The sequence below is a fragment of the Argiope bruennichi genome, chromosome 10 (assembly GCF_947563725.1).
Source record: "Argiope bruennichi chromosome 10, qqArgBrue1.1, whole genome shotgun sequence".
Taxonomy (NCBI): Eukaryota; Metazoa; Arthropoda; class Arachnida; order Araneae; family Araneidae; genus Argiope; species Argiope bruennichi.
This window is the reverse complement of record NC_079160.1, coordinates 47784852-47800012: the sequence shown is the minus strand read 5'-3', so window position 1 is coordinate 47800012 and position 15161 is coordinate 47784852. Positions and strand designations below refer to the sequence as shown.

The 15161-nt window shown below is 30.1% G+C and overlaps 1 pseudogene; it reads left to right on the top strand.

Moving 5' to 3' along the window:
- The first annotated feature begins 12085 nt into the window (after window positions 1-12085).
- On the top strand, window positions 12086-12202 carry LOC129989530 (U6 spliceosomal RNA; annotated as a pseudogene).
- The last annotated feature ends 2959 nt before the right edge of the window (window positions 12203-15161 follow it).

Here is a 15161-nt window from a genome sequence, read left to right as displayed (position 1 = left end):
TAGATAAAACAGGCATAATAGTGCTATGATATCACGAAAGTGGTTTCCATTACAAAAATTCATATATGAAATGAATATATTTTACTCTATGCAAGGCTTTTAAAATAGTAAAGCAACTTTAATGGCTGATAACTTGTCGCAATTAAGTACGTGAGGTTTTATCTGAGCAATTTAACACAGATAAAATATATCCAATATCTCCGGTCTGGAATATATCCATACCTGATAGCCAAAGGCGATTAGCAAATATTAAAAATAACATTTTTTTTCATTGTTAAGAAAGAAACATTTAATTACTAATAGTTAAAACATTTGAAAGAAAAACAAACATGAATCAATTTATAAACACAATAAAAAGTAAATAACTGAGACTAATAACTCTTAATGTTTCAACTGCAATCAGTGCTAGTTTTGTTTTATTATCTAATTATTTAAAAGCTAATTATTGGGAATCTTTATAAATGTTAAGCGAAATGTAATTCGCACTTTCATCAAGATTCCGTACTTATAAATAATAAGAATTTACAAATATCACTTGCATATATCCATGTTTAAATAACTGTCAACTCTATTGACAGATATTTTATCGTTTGCCGTCTTTTTGATGAATAATATATATTAAATTTTATGGAATTGACAACTTTGCTAAAAATTTAATAATAAATTGATATTTATTTACAAATGAAAAAAAAATCAAAAAATCTTTAACTTAATTTTTATATTAACAATCATGCATATTATTTAATCTGAAGACTTCTTATATATTTTGTAACCGGCAATTATTATTTTATAATATTAATCGCAAATTAGCAATGTCTTCTGATACAAAGTATATTGTAAGACTTCCATGATACACATAATAACTCTTAACTGTTTTCATTTCACATTTTATATAATTCTAGAAAACAAAACCCCACACAGTTTAGATATTAAAAATGGTGGTATTCAACAATAATTTTGAATAGAGAAACAAGAAAGGATAGTACAATCCATGAAACAAAAAAAAATTATCATAAAAAGCTGAAAACTCTGAGGTTTAAACTGTTTAATTTTGGACGAATGAAATGCGACATCTGGCTTTAATGCAAAAAATTATCAACCTGAATTTCAAAATTTGTTTTTTTTTTAATTCATTGATAATTGAATGAATACCTTTTGATAAAGCAGTGATTTAAATCAATGTTTACATTTAAGGTGAATACATTTTATTATAATTACGTCATGACTAAAAAGTTCTTAAAATAAAAATAAATTTTCAATTAAGAAATTAAAATTGAATTTCACTCAATAGAATGGATTCCCATAATCTTATAGATTTGATCAAATTTCCTTATAACTTGAATTAATTATATTTTTTAAAACTGGATTTTCTTACGAGGCCAAGAGAGGAATCGGAAAAATAGAAATCCTATACAGAAAACTGACTTCGTTCTACCTATCATTCGTTGCTCATGCACAAATAACCCGGTTGTGGTCAAACCAAACATTTTTTACAACTAAAAAATACTTTTATATAAGCCAACTGTAGAGAAGATAATTATATTTTTTCATTCGTGTAAATAATAAAAGTAATGGGATTTGTTCTGTTTCTAAATGAATTTGATTTAAATTGAGATTTCAATTTTGAATTAAGATTTCTTTACAAAATGTAAGAAAAAGGGAACTTTTCTTCTCTACGTATGGGATGGGTGTTGGTTGTATTGGGTGAAACTTGTTACATAAATTTACTTTACTTTCTTATGTTCAGCTATACTTCCCATTTTAAAGGAATACTAGGGCTATTTTGGGTCGGAACTTGCAATTTTGAACCGTGGTATGTGGATGAGGAAGATGCCTGAGCTGGCACCTCCAAATCCAAACATCCACACCACACTAGAGAAGTTTGGCCCTGATGGATTTAACGTGCACCAGACTCGCTTATACGAAGGTTCTTCGGTGGAATTGGGTCTCGAACCTGAAACTCTCCAGTTCCGAAGCCGAGGCCTTACCACCAGGCCACCGCGAATACTCTTTCATGTTTGTTATGTTTTGGTTGGAAATGTGGATCCTTGAGGCAGACACTACAATTTTGAACCCAGGATGGAGGAAGAAGACGATTCCTGAGTCGACACCTTATTCGCTATTATTTCCCACCAGACATGAGGCAAGTCGTTTATAGTCAACGCATTTAAAACACACCAAACTCGGGAGCACATAAGATATCCGACAGTATCGATTCTCCAGTCCGTGATTGTTTGGCTTTATAGATGAGATTATAATCAGATTAATGACACATCAACGTATATAACGTCCTCAACGTATTTAAAGTACACTAAGCTTGCGCGCACACAGAGTCTCTAACCCGCGGTGTTTTGGTTTTAGAAAAGAGATTATCATGAGATGGATGACACATCACACTCTACGCAAAACAAAAAGTTTATCTTCAACGTATTTAAAGTACACCAAGCTCACCTACTCCGAAGGTCTCCAGTCCAAAACGCTCTGGTTTTGAAGAAGAGATTATATTCAAATTTATGACGCGTCACTTTTTATGCAAAATTGACCTATTAGAAAAAATCTTTAATTGAATATATCGTTTAAATTCTTATTGGATATTGCTTTATCTTCTTATTTTTTCCAACCGTCATAATCTGGTTTTCATTTTACTTTTTGTTTAAAATACCTGGTTTATTTTAAAAAAATCGATTCAAAAATTAAAGAACAAAAATTCTAAAAAGAATATTTTGAAAGGACAGCTATAAAGTTCAGAAAAAGTAAATTAAATGTCGAAGTGTTTAAGGTAAGATACGTTCGAGTTCAGATAAGTATTTTTAAACCGCAGTTAATCTACTTTGACTTCCACATATTTAAAAGAAAAATTAGGCTCAATCTCACAAAAAAGGAGAATAACGGTTCAATCTCCTGAGATTTTTAAAAGCCCTAAAGGTTTTTACTTCACAAAGGCGAAAAATTGGGATTCAGTAGTAAAACCCATCATGCCTTAAATTTTTCTTCCAATCCATTTTTTTGCTTTTCATTTATTTTTCTTTCACTACTTTTCGCCATCCAGCTTTTGTTCCTCTTTTCTGCATACACCTCATTTTTATGTTTCATAGATCCCTTTTTTTTTCAAAAAAAAAAAAAAAAAATCTAATGCACTATGATTTTTTTCCCCGGATGTCCAAAAAACCTGAATAATGCCTAAAAGGGGATGCTTTAGTGGACATATATAGGTATAAGTTTTTGAAAGGATTTGCTGGGAATGCTGTATACATTCCTTATAATTATCGAAGCCTTACATCTCTCTTTAATAAACAGGATATGAGATGCAATTCTCATTAAAAAAATAGCTTTTTTAATTTCACCTATTATAATAAAAGAAAAAATAAATATCAATCCAATCCTTTACAGAATTCCAAACATCTGCTTAACACCGTTCTTTTTAAAGAAAATCGTAGTTTTGTTCTCCACTAATAATAAAAGAGACTGTGGAGAAGTTCGTTTTTATGAATGCGCTGCATTTTATATCATAAACAGTTAGACTCAGCACCACCATATTCTACTCAAATGCACTTGGAAGGGTGGAAATGAGCATCTCTGAGAGAATTTTTATTTGAAATTTTAATTAGGGTTTTGAATAATTAAAAATTAAGCGAAATTTTGAAGTTATTCCTCCATAACGTCTTCAAATATCGTTGCAGAAACTAAGTTTTACTCCATGTTAAAACCTATATCTATTTTTAATTACTTTTTTAAATTAATTCTTAAAGACATTTAGAAGTTTATTTTGAAGCAATATTTCCGTTGTTGAAAAGAAACTCAAATCGTTTCATTTTTACTACAAATATTTTATCATGGATTTTTGTTTCATTATTGACGTTGAAGATATGAAAATGCAATCAAGTTTTCAACAATATCGTGTTTGTCATGTTTGTCGTGTTGTGTTTGTCATGTTTGATGTAACAAGATTTTGACTTTTTCATATTGCCGCATTGAAAAGAGGCAGTCGACTCTCCATGGCCGAATGGCCATAGCACTGGTCCCTTAATCAAGAGTTCGTAAGTTCGAATCTCGCTGGAGACAATGTCATTCACATTCTGTGTAAATATTTCAATACTTGATTTTATGTTTTCCTTTATTTCATATTCCAGAAGATTCTGGACATTTCTTTAGTTTACCAGACAAGTGTTCTGGACTTCTCTTACTATCTCCAGAAAAGTATTCTGGAACTTTCCCTGCTAGTATAAAAGCAGAAGATCTGTCAGTCACTGTGTTCTCAGTTCAGAGTTGAGTTAATAAATTGGTTTAGCTCCACTTCTTTTGTGTGTCATTGAGTTCAACACTCAAGAACCTACGTGACAATATTTACAATGAAATTTTATCCTCACAAGCAAGCAATGATGAAATATTTTTAAGTGTGTTTATATTAAAATAATTTCAACAAGAAAGTTTTTATATTAGTTGAAGATCAATCCCTTTCGTTTCAGATCAAAATTAAAATTTTATATAAGTTGGCAGAGTATTAAGGCATGACACAATTAAAAAAAAGATGCAAAGCTTATAAAAAGTACGAGTTATATGTCTATCAAAATCTGAAGCATAAAAAATACCTAACTGAGGCAATTATTCAGAGTAAGATACATGATATTTAAGTAAAAATTTCAACAACCATTAATCTCAGTGAACTAATTGATCACCATAAGTGACTAAAAATTCATATGATTGTGCTGGAGTTCTGAAGTAAAAATTTTATTCGAAAAATAAATGCTGATGAATTTATGCTGTGAATTTAGTATTATCATGTTTTTCTTTGTTGTTTGATATATAGCCAAATTCAGAAGAATTTTGAGGTTTTTAGACTTGTTTTACCGCACATTTTGGGATTATGAAACAAGTTAGAGAATTTTTAGGCCTCAGCTTTTGATAGTCTGTGATTTATGAAAACAATAAATGTCATATTCAAGATGATCTATCTGAATTTTGCTCTGTAACTTTCAAAAAATCATGCCAGCAATACAAAAAAAAGCTTTTTAGAAAAAGTATCTTTTTATTGTTCTTCAAAATTCTCTTATATTTGTATAGTTTTGGAATTTCTACGGAACATCGAAAATGAGATTATTTCTACTATCATAAAACTGAATCTAAATTTCTTGGAAAACATGATGGTAATTCTTCATGAGGAAATTTATTGCTTCATAATTGAATCTTTGAATCATTTAAGAAAATCATATATATAGAATACATAATTTATATATCTGAGATTGAACTAAAATTGGTAAAACTGTCTTCTTAAATATGAGATTTCATGCAGTAAATACGTGAAGATAGCAGTCGGCCACAACAAATCCTGTCGATATTGCTATGTTCATTGGTGACAGGGCGGTCAAGAAGAAGTATATATATACGTGGTATATTTAGCACAAATTCAAAGAATCAGAAATATTCTTCTAGAGTTGAGGAAACACATCTTAATCCCATGACAAATATAATTCAAGAAATCTATTAATTAGGAATTCGTCTTATGCGACGTTCAGATGTTAATTCTTTTTCCTTCCTTTATGATATGCAATGGAATTTTAAGTTGGCATGAGGCATTTGGTATGCATCACATGAACCTGAATTGATTCTAATGTTAAAAAAAATAGCTAATTCAAATAATGATAATTCAACAATGAGGGTAATTTGAGCAAAAAGAATGTTATATTTATCCATATTTTTATACCAATATACAATAATTAATTAAATTAGTAAAAATAACTAGGCATCACTAGCTTTAAGATCAATGATAAATAAATGATCTTAAAATAAACAGATTAGAATATCAAAATCTCTTAATGAAGGAATTTTTCACGAATGTATGTTTTACCTCAGTTTAAGCAATAATCAAAGAAATTATTTTTAATGAAATTAAGACTTTGAACAAATTTTATCACCAACGAAGCATCTCCAAAAAAAGAAATATTAAATTCATATAATTTGAACAATATCTGATATGTAGTTTGTGACGGGTGATAAGACACTAATGAATCATGCCTTTGCTATTGCGCACAAGGTTGTAAAAGAAAGTTCTATAAGTTGACTACTCTCCATTTCACCAATGGATGTAAAGTCGCCAATACCATGCTGTTATTGGTTTTGCTGACTTGACATTTGTTGATGATATGAAAAATTATTGTATAATAGATTCAAACCGAATAAAATTTTCGATAAAATGCTTTATGCAATATGAGTAATGACAAAGTGTTTCAAATATATAAACTATCAAAATTTTACATATCATTATAAGAATTTAATGATTCTTATCATAATAGATAGAAATAAATTATATATTATTTTGTTAATATCTGGAACGATCTCATTTTATCAAATTCATGCCAAATAGAAGTTAATAAATCGGTGCTAAATGATATACATAAATATAAGAAGATATGAAAAGTTATAAATAATAAATATATTATCCAAATTAATTATTCAATGCAATTAAAAGTTTTTCACTTTTTAAAAATTATTTCTATGCTAAAAAATTATGAAATTCTTTATTATGTTATATATTACGAAAATAAATCACTCATTTCATAGTTAAAGAAAAAAAAAATCCGAATTAATTTAGAATGAAGAAATATTGAATTGGCTGATAAAATACAGCCTGCCAAAGATATTTTAAATTGCTTCACTTGAAATAAGCATTCTTCTGATTCCACAAAAATATCAAAACCAGCCATCACAAACTGCCAGATATGGGCATTTTCACTACCGTCTAAGAAAACGTAAAGCCAGCAGAATTCTCTTAAATTTTTCCGAATATATATATTCAACTTTTCACCAGCTTTCTTCAACACTCCCTAGCCTCCAAACAAAAAAGTAAAAACATAATTAAAAAAGAAGCAGAGAAGATAAGGCATATCTATCGTTTTTACTTAGCGTTTTCTCTGCACCATTCTGGAGGGAAATCGAATATTTCAGGTCATCTTAAAAGATGTATTGAATTCGGATCTCAAAATCAAATTATGCACAGTTTGTTATGTCTCTATACCTCGAATATAACCCTTGCAATCTTTCAGGCATCTTTTATAGACCAGAATCAAAATATGAGCAAAAATCAACAAGGTGAAGAAAGATATATGGGATAGCAAAGAAGCTTATGTATGTAGCGAGCATGAAGAGGTTAACAATGAGAAAATGACCTAGTCATGAGAGGACGTGAATGAGAAGAAAAACCTAGACTTTGAAATTAAGATTAAGGAGAAAAGCCTTACATCTTTTGAATTTATTTTTACTGCAATGTCCTGGCACTGAAAATTCTTCTTCTGAGGTTTATTTTCATTTTTATTTTGTCTAGTTCGTCGTTACTAAAGGAAAGCTATAAGTTTATATAATATCATTTTGTGATATATTATGAAAATAGAGAACGTTTTGAATAAAGCATTATAACATTTGATGTTTGAATCGTTCATTTAAATTTTAAATTTACGTATTATCTTGTTATACGATTAACATACTTAAAAATTGACTTACCTTTATTCAATTAATGTATGTTAATTTTATTGATATGATTTTGAATAAAAGTATGTTATGTCGGAAATTAACAAACTTTTATTCGATATATATTAATTAGAAAAAATACTTGATATTGAATGAATCAATTGTTAAGTTATTTGCTTAGTTGACTAAAACGTAAGCTTTTCATTATGCCCTTTGTAAAGTAGTTATATATAACGTTCGCACAACCTCTCCTGTAGGAGGCACGTCCCATCATCGGTAGAAGGTAACTTGAACCCAAACCGTTATTACCCACTAGTATGGATAGAATCAACCACCATACCAGGAGTTTCTCATTTCAATATATGAGGTCCCCGTTGGGGAATTCTTTTAGGAAAACATCAACAAACACGATGTATCTTAAGCAGTTTCCGAACTTTTATATTATTTTCCACCCCTATACGTGATGCAAAAAAAAAAAAAAAAAAGGATAGTACATATTTCGATTTAAAATGAAGGATCTACCTTTGACACAGGTTATTCGAAGTATATTAGATTAACGTATTCCAAAACTAACTTTCAAAATGCGGTATTTTTATGGACTGGACTCTTGGTGCAGCCAAAATTTCATTTTCAAAGACTAAAATAGTAAAGAAAGAGTTTAGTGAAATTAGATTCCTCTGTTACTCTTCACCTTCTCGGGGTTTAATTAAGTTTTCAGTTCCAGGTATAACTGAGACGATTATTCGTCAATTCGATCTTCTTTGTGGGTGGGGTGGGGTGGGGTGGGGTGGATACAATTCCTATGTGCAAGTGAACTGGAGGAAGATTAAAAGTTCCTATTTAAAGTTTCTGGATATTGAAAGAACACCGGAGTTTGGAATGGCTTAGATTAAATGATGTGAATGAAGTATTTCTACCAGACGAATACCGACCAGTTTGTAGGTATTCATTTTAGTTTGGATAAAGGAAATGAATGGACGGATTTAGACCACTTCTTGTTTCCAGTCGAATAAATTAAAATAATTCTGTTAAAAATTATTTAATTAGTTTTTATGTTCGAAAATTAAAGAGAATATATCCTTTAAGCTGTAAAATCATGTTTGATGTTAATTTATTTTCTAAGGCAATATATTTAATTTTCAAAAGAATTCAGACCTAAACAAAATAGCAGTAAGGAAATAGTGCAGCAAAATTAAAAACGAAATCTTATTTGCACATATTAAAACTCAAATAAAACTTTATTTGAAAAAGTGATGCGATAAAATAAAATGCTTTCAAGTAGGAATTAATTTTGCAATAAATGTTTTAATCCGATTAGTTGCAGAGAGCTGAAATCAAGCGTAAGTATTTACTTTTTCGCATTTACAAATTGATACATTATTGAAAGGTCAGTTTATGGGCTTATTTTAGAAAAACAATTTATAATGATTTTAAGGTATTAGATTATATCGAATATTTTTGTAGAAAATAGCAGTATATTAAAAATATTTTTTTATGCATTTGAAAAAATTTTCCTCCCACAAAAAAAGAAATAAAATTTTCTTTTCATATTACGAACTTTTATCTGCTTAAAGATTACTTTTATTAAAGATTATTTTTCAAAAATGTAAAACGGAATTTATGCAAAATATTCTGATCTTAAAATGAATTTTCTCCCTTAAAATTTGAATTTTAAATTTAAGTGGAAGTGAAAATTTTTTATAGCATCACATGTGAGCCTAAACCAATTATAGCACTATCGAAAAATGAAAGAAAGAAAAATGAAGTTACATGACCACTATATCTGAAACCCCCTAACATTTAACTGTAAGATTTCTTACTTTATTCTGTGATGTCATTTCCTCCTTCGTTTTGCTAAATATGAAATAGAAGTAAGAATTAAAATGAATTGTTGTATTTAATATCTATATATGAAAGAAACTGCATCATAGATTAAACATTTGAACTCGGAAAAGTAACTCCATGCATAATTACTCACCAAATATTTTTATTGTTCCCTAAAAATAAATATCCATATTTTTTTGTTGAATTATCCCAAAAAATTAATCTACATCTTCTTACAATTATATCGGTATTTTTAATAATCGAAAATTTCAACAAAAAAGATACATAAATAAAATTTTCAAAATGATGCACCGTCTTCAATAGTACCTCATAGGAGGCTTCCGAGTGTAAAAAGTGCAAAGAAATTTTCTTACAAATTAAAGTATCTCGGATATTTTAATTTGAAAATTAAGTAAAGCATCTTTTTTTCACAATTTATTTTCATTTTATTGCCAATAAAATCCTTATATTTATTCTAAAGAACATCAAGAAAAATCTTTTTTAGTTATATAATATTTTCTTTTGTTTAAAAGGATATTTTTGTGCGACCAAACTACCTTTTCAATGAAACTATTCGTATCTCACTTTGATATGCTCATCATTTTATGTACTTTTGAATATCCAACATGAAAGGTCTGATTTTATTTTTTATTGTTTACATGCTACTTTACACTCCATTTCATTGACCATGCGATTGTTACGCCTTGTCCTTATTTATTTTAGACGTCGTATCATTTATTTCTTGTAGAAGCATCTGACTGCACGGAAGTCACTTGAAAGAGAATCGATTTACTCTACTTGATAGCTTTTCTTTAAGGATCTCAAACATTACGTTTCAGGACCGATAAAATTTACATCTAAGTGTGCAAGATACGGTCTGGCGCACGTTTTCATAGGAGTTTGGGAATAAAAAAAGTTTAAAGAAATATCTCAGTGAATAAAACGAGGGAAGAGATAAGGATCTTTAAACTGCAGTTGAGCCTCATTGGCTCCCACACATCTAAAAGACAAATTGGGTACCTGATAAAAAAAAATAGGTGGGGAGGGGATTCTTTTTCATTCTTTTGCCTGGAAGTTTTCTCTCTTTCTGAACATGGTGGAAAATTGGACTCCAGTGCTGAAACGTTTAACTCTCCCACTGTTCTTTTTTCCGACCCATTCTTTCGTTTACCAATTGTTCTTTTCGAGTTTCACCTTTTGGTCTTTCTTTTTTTTGCACACCGCCATTTTTATGTCTTGCAGATCTTTTTAAAATCATCTATAGTAACTAAGAGGCAGAAAAAATTATTCCTATTATTATTTGTTCCTAATGATCAAAAAGGCTTAGTAAGATATCGAATGAGAAAAAAAAATCTAGATATGAAAAAAATTAAATAGTTTTGGAAAAATTTATTGCAAAACTTATACAAATTTGCTTTAATGAACCAAAATTTATGTTGTCAATTAATATGACATTGCTATTTGAATTAATCTATTAGAAGAAAGCTGGTTAGAATTTACAAGTGAAAAGATGGTATTTTTGAAACAAAAATTTCAAATTCTATTCAGTTTTGGCATCTGTTTCAAAAAGAGTATTTATTTTATAAATGCTTGAATTTTTTAATGGATGTCTCTGAAAAGAAGCACGTGTAGAGCTTAAGTAGTGATAAATAAACAAATATTCCAGAACACAATATGAAAAATCACATCAAGGGTTCTATGAATAATCTGAAGTTGTATTCTATTGATGAATTATTGAAATTGTATTGTAACTAACTTAGTATTGATATCAGAAATTTCATATTTTGTTTAATTTTAGAATCTGTTACAAAATTCGTATTTAGTTTATCAATGCCTCATAAAGGTCTTTGGAGAAAGGCATGTATAGAGTTTAAATATTGATAAATACAGTACGAATTCGGGACATAACACGAAAAATCATATCAAGGATTCTATTAATGTTCTGTGTTTGTTGAATTGTATTGAAGCTATAATTTGTTGTTGATATTAGAAGTTTCAAATTCTGCTATATTCTAGAATCTGTTACAAAATTCGTATTTGTTTTATAAATGCCTAATAAAGGTCTTTGGAGAAAGGCAAGCGTAGAGTTTGAATATTGACAAACACATTATAAATTTCAAGAGGGAACATGAAAAATCATATCAAGGATTCCACTAATGTTCTCTGTTTGTTGAAGTTGTACTGTAGCTATAATTTAATTTTGATATTAGAAGTTTCAAATTCTGCTATATTCTAGAATCTGTTACAAAATTCGTATTCATTTTATAAATGTCTAATAAAGGTATTTGGAGAAAGGCAAGCGTAGAGTTTGAATATTGACAAACACATTATAAATTTCAGGAGGGAACATGAGAAACCACATCAAGGATTCTATGAATTATCTGAGTTAATTGAAGTTGTTTTGTAGCCATAACTTATTGTTGATATCAATAGCTAAAAATTTGGGATTCAAATGAGATTTTCTTAAGAATAAAATATGCTTTAGCAAAAAAACTATTTAATTCATCTTAGAGAAGATAAACAAAAATAATAAATGAATGAAATCAGTATTTATAAACACCAGTAATATTAAATAATTTATATAATTTTCTATCAGAACTCTTTGGAGAACCTATTTACAGTTCACTTAATTCTTGGAAAATCAAAATTGATGAGTATATAAGCAATACCTCAACCTACCCAGCTTAACTTGATGGGGCCGCCGAAGAGCAATCCCACCTAGAACGAAGGAACTAAAGGCACTTGATGACATTGGACACATGCAAACAACAAAGAACCCTATAGAGAAAACGACATATTTGTCATTCTGTAGTACATATACTAAAACTGAAACGATACAGAGAAGATCTGCGTGGCCCCTGTGCAAGGATGACATAGCAAAAGCAAAGTTGATAAATGAAACAAATAAAAAATATTTAAATAAATGCAGTAAGTAAAAATAAAAACTCTAACCTAAGAAGATTTTAAATTTCCTCTAAGAAGCATAATTATTTGAAAATAGTCTATATAAATATTTATCCATTGAAATTACAAATCTGGTGAAATGAGTCCAAATTAACGAAACTCGTACAAACATTAAATTGGACTGAATAAGAATTACAAACTGGTGCTGTTGCTTATGCCCCTTGGATTGAACACCAATTCAAACCAAGTCTAAGAGATACGGAGAAAGAGGGAGGCAGTAGCTTCTGAGGGTGACGACCTCTGAGCTCCAGATGGCAGAAGTCTATTTTTAACTCATATGAAGATGACACTCACACACTCGCTTGCAGGACCCCTGTATACAGTAGGGCTCTTTCACACACCACATAGACAGAACACGGGTAAATAACAATCATGCCTGAACCAGGACTCGAACCCAGGACTCCCAGATCACGGGAAGACGCGCTACCGCTAGGCCAGGACGCCGGCAATCACAAACTCTTAATTGCTTATTTTTTGAAACCAAAATTGCCCTCCAAATAAACTTTAATTCGATTCAAACGTAAAAAAAAACCCATTTCTCTGACACTGCAAAATGATCAAACTTTGCCGCCAAATTCCTGCATACATCAGTAGTTTCATCTTCCACAAAGATATACGCAGCGACAAAACGCCAGCTGAAACATTTCAGAATATTCCTGGTACACATTCAGCTTTTATACCCTTTGCAATTTTCCCAAGCTCCCCTCTTCTCTTACCCCCCCCATAGTAAATAAAAATAGTGAGGGTCAGAAACTACCACAGTTTTATTCCGATTCCTTTCTGTACCATTCTGGAGCGAAATCGAATATTTCAAGCTGTCTTAAGAGATGGATTGAATTTGGATCTCGGAATCAAATAACCCCTGACAATCTGTCGTTGCCACGTCACTTCCGGTATAACCGTCGCGTTTTCTTAAGCATCTTCCCCAGGACTGAAGTAAAACTTAGGCAGGGATAAACAGGAAGAAAGGGAAAGACAAGAAGCGACAACGCAGTTAATGTATGCCGGTAGCGCTGAAGAGGTTGACAGTGAGGTCAATTGAATTTTTAAGTTAGATTTTGGGATTTAAATTGATGAGATGATCTCTAGAGATTTTATATTTATTTTTGCTGTGATGCTTCTGATACGGGGAATCCATCTCCTGAGGTTGGCTTGTATTTTTATTTTGCTTGGTTTGCCGTGAATAAGAGAAAAGATACAGGTTGATGCAAATGTTATGCGAGATGTATTGTGAAAGAAGCTTTTTGGTTAAAGTATTTTTTATCGTATTTGATACCTAGTTTGGTGTTTTGAAGATCATAAGCTGTTTTGCACAACATTCTTGCAAATATATTGTATTCCTCTTACACAGTTTCATTCTAAAGTCTTAGATGGTAATTGCAGGAAATAAGGTAATAAAGAATTTACAACTAACTAAACTATTTACTAACGAATTTATACTATCTCCCCAAAACTTTTTAGCATATTCTCTAATAATCTTGTCATGCCAAATAAAGCCTTCCATGGCATTGTCGCACAATAGTTACGCAATTTTAACTTTTGTCGTGAATTTAACATTTTTTACTGAATCTATTTTGTCATCCTTGGCGAGTTATTTGGCGATTAATTCCTGGCATGAGTCAACAGTAACCAAAAATCAAATTTGTGTCTTAGACACGTTTTTCTCAACGTTTTCTCCCATTTTTCTTGCGTTTTTCTCATGTTTTTCTTGTGTTTAAGACACGTTTTGTAATCAAAAATTCCCATACAAAATTTGATATATTTAAATCTTTGCGTTTTTAAATTACTTCTTTTATTTATTTCTGAAAGTACAGATCGAAATGTAGCCAGCCTTTGGCTGGATTTGGCTCATAATTTGCTCAATAATTTGACGGCTGTCTACGTTATAGAAGTTAAATCTGTATACCCAATATTATCTATCTAGCTCTCTTTCCTTTTTGTAATTATCGTTTTAACTTATATTGATTCATCAGGGCAGACGAACTTTCTCCGACTAGATGTTTTTCAAAATTTGAGAAAAAATTTGGTGTAGAAGATGTAAATTAAATTTCAATCGTCCAGCTCAAAGTGTTTTTCAGTTATCTTTGTCACAGACAGATACTTTCCAAAAATGTGTTTTTCGATCTCATAGAGGTCTGAAACGTACAGATTTGAAAAACTCGAGTTCGAATTTTTTTAACGATTACTTTTTTTTCTATATTAAAATTAAAAATTGACTCAAATCTTTACTTAAAGATGTCGTAGATAATTTATAGTCTAATAGATGACCTTTGTTTGGGAATAACCTTTCTAACATATATCTATGCAATGCATTGCGTCGTATTGCAATTCTTATTCATGCGTCTTTAAGTAGAAAGGGGTTTGAATCCACAGATTTGACGTTAAATTTTTTTTCTCTTTTCAGATTGAATAGATGAATTCAAACCTTCGGCACATACTGTTTATTTCAGTATCTTCAGACAACTAATTTTTGACAATTCTATCTCATTAAGGGGAGAGACACAAAAGGATGTGAGCATTTCCAGAATTAACTTTATTGCTAAATATAAACATCTCCTCTTTTCATCTTTCCTGTCTTCCCTATTTTGTCGAATTAAACCCATCCTAACGCATGCGCAAAAGCGTTGAAGATTTTACAATCCGTTGGTAAACAATATGCTAATAACGTTTTTGTTAAAGAAAAAGAATCTTTTGAGGTCGGTCTGTATTTTCATCTCCCTTTTTTACGTAAGGAGAAATTTCATTACTCTTTTATTTTCACTAAACAAGCATGGTCAAAGAACATAAAATAACTGTATAGATATGACATTTACGCTGTTAGTAGTAATTCTTTTGTTTTCGTGTTAGAATCAGATTTAGAGTGGTAATAGTTTTAAAATCATTCTAAATAGCATTTATAAAATAGAACATTT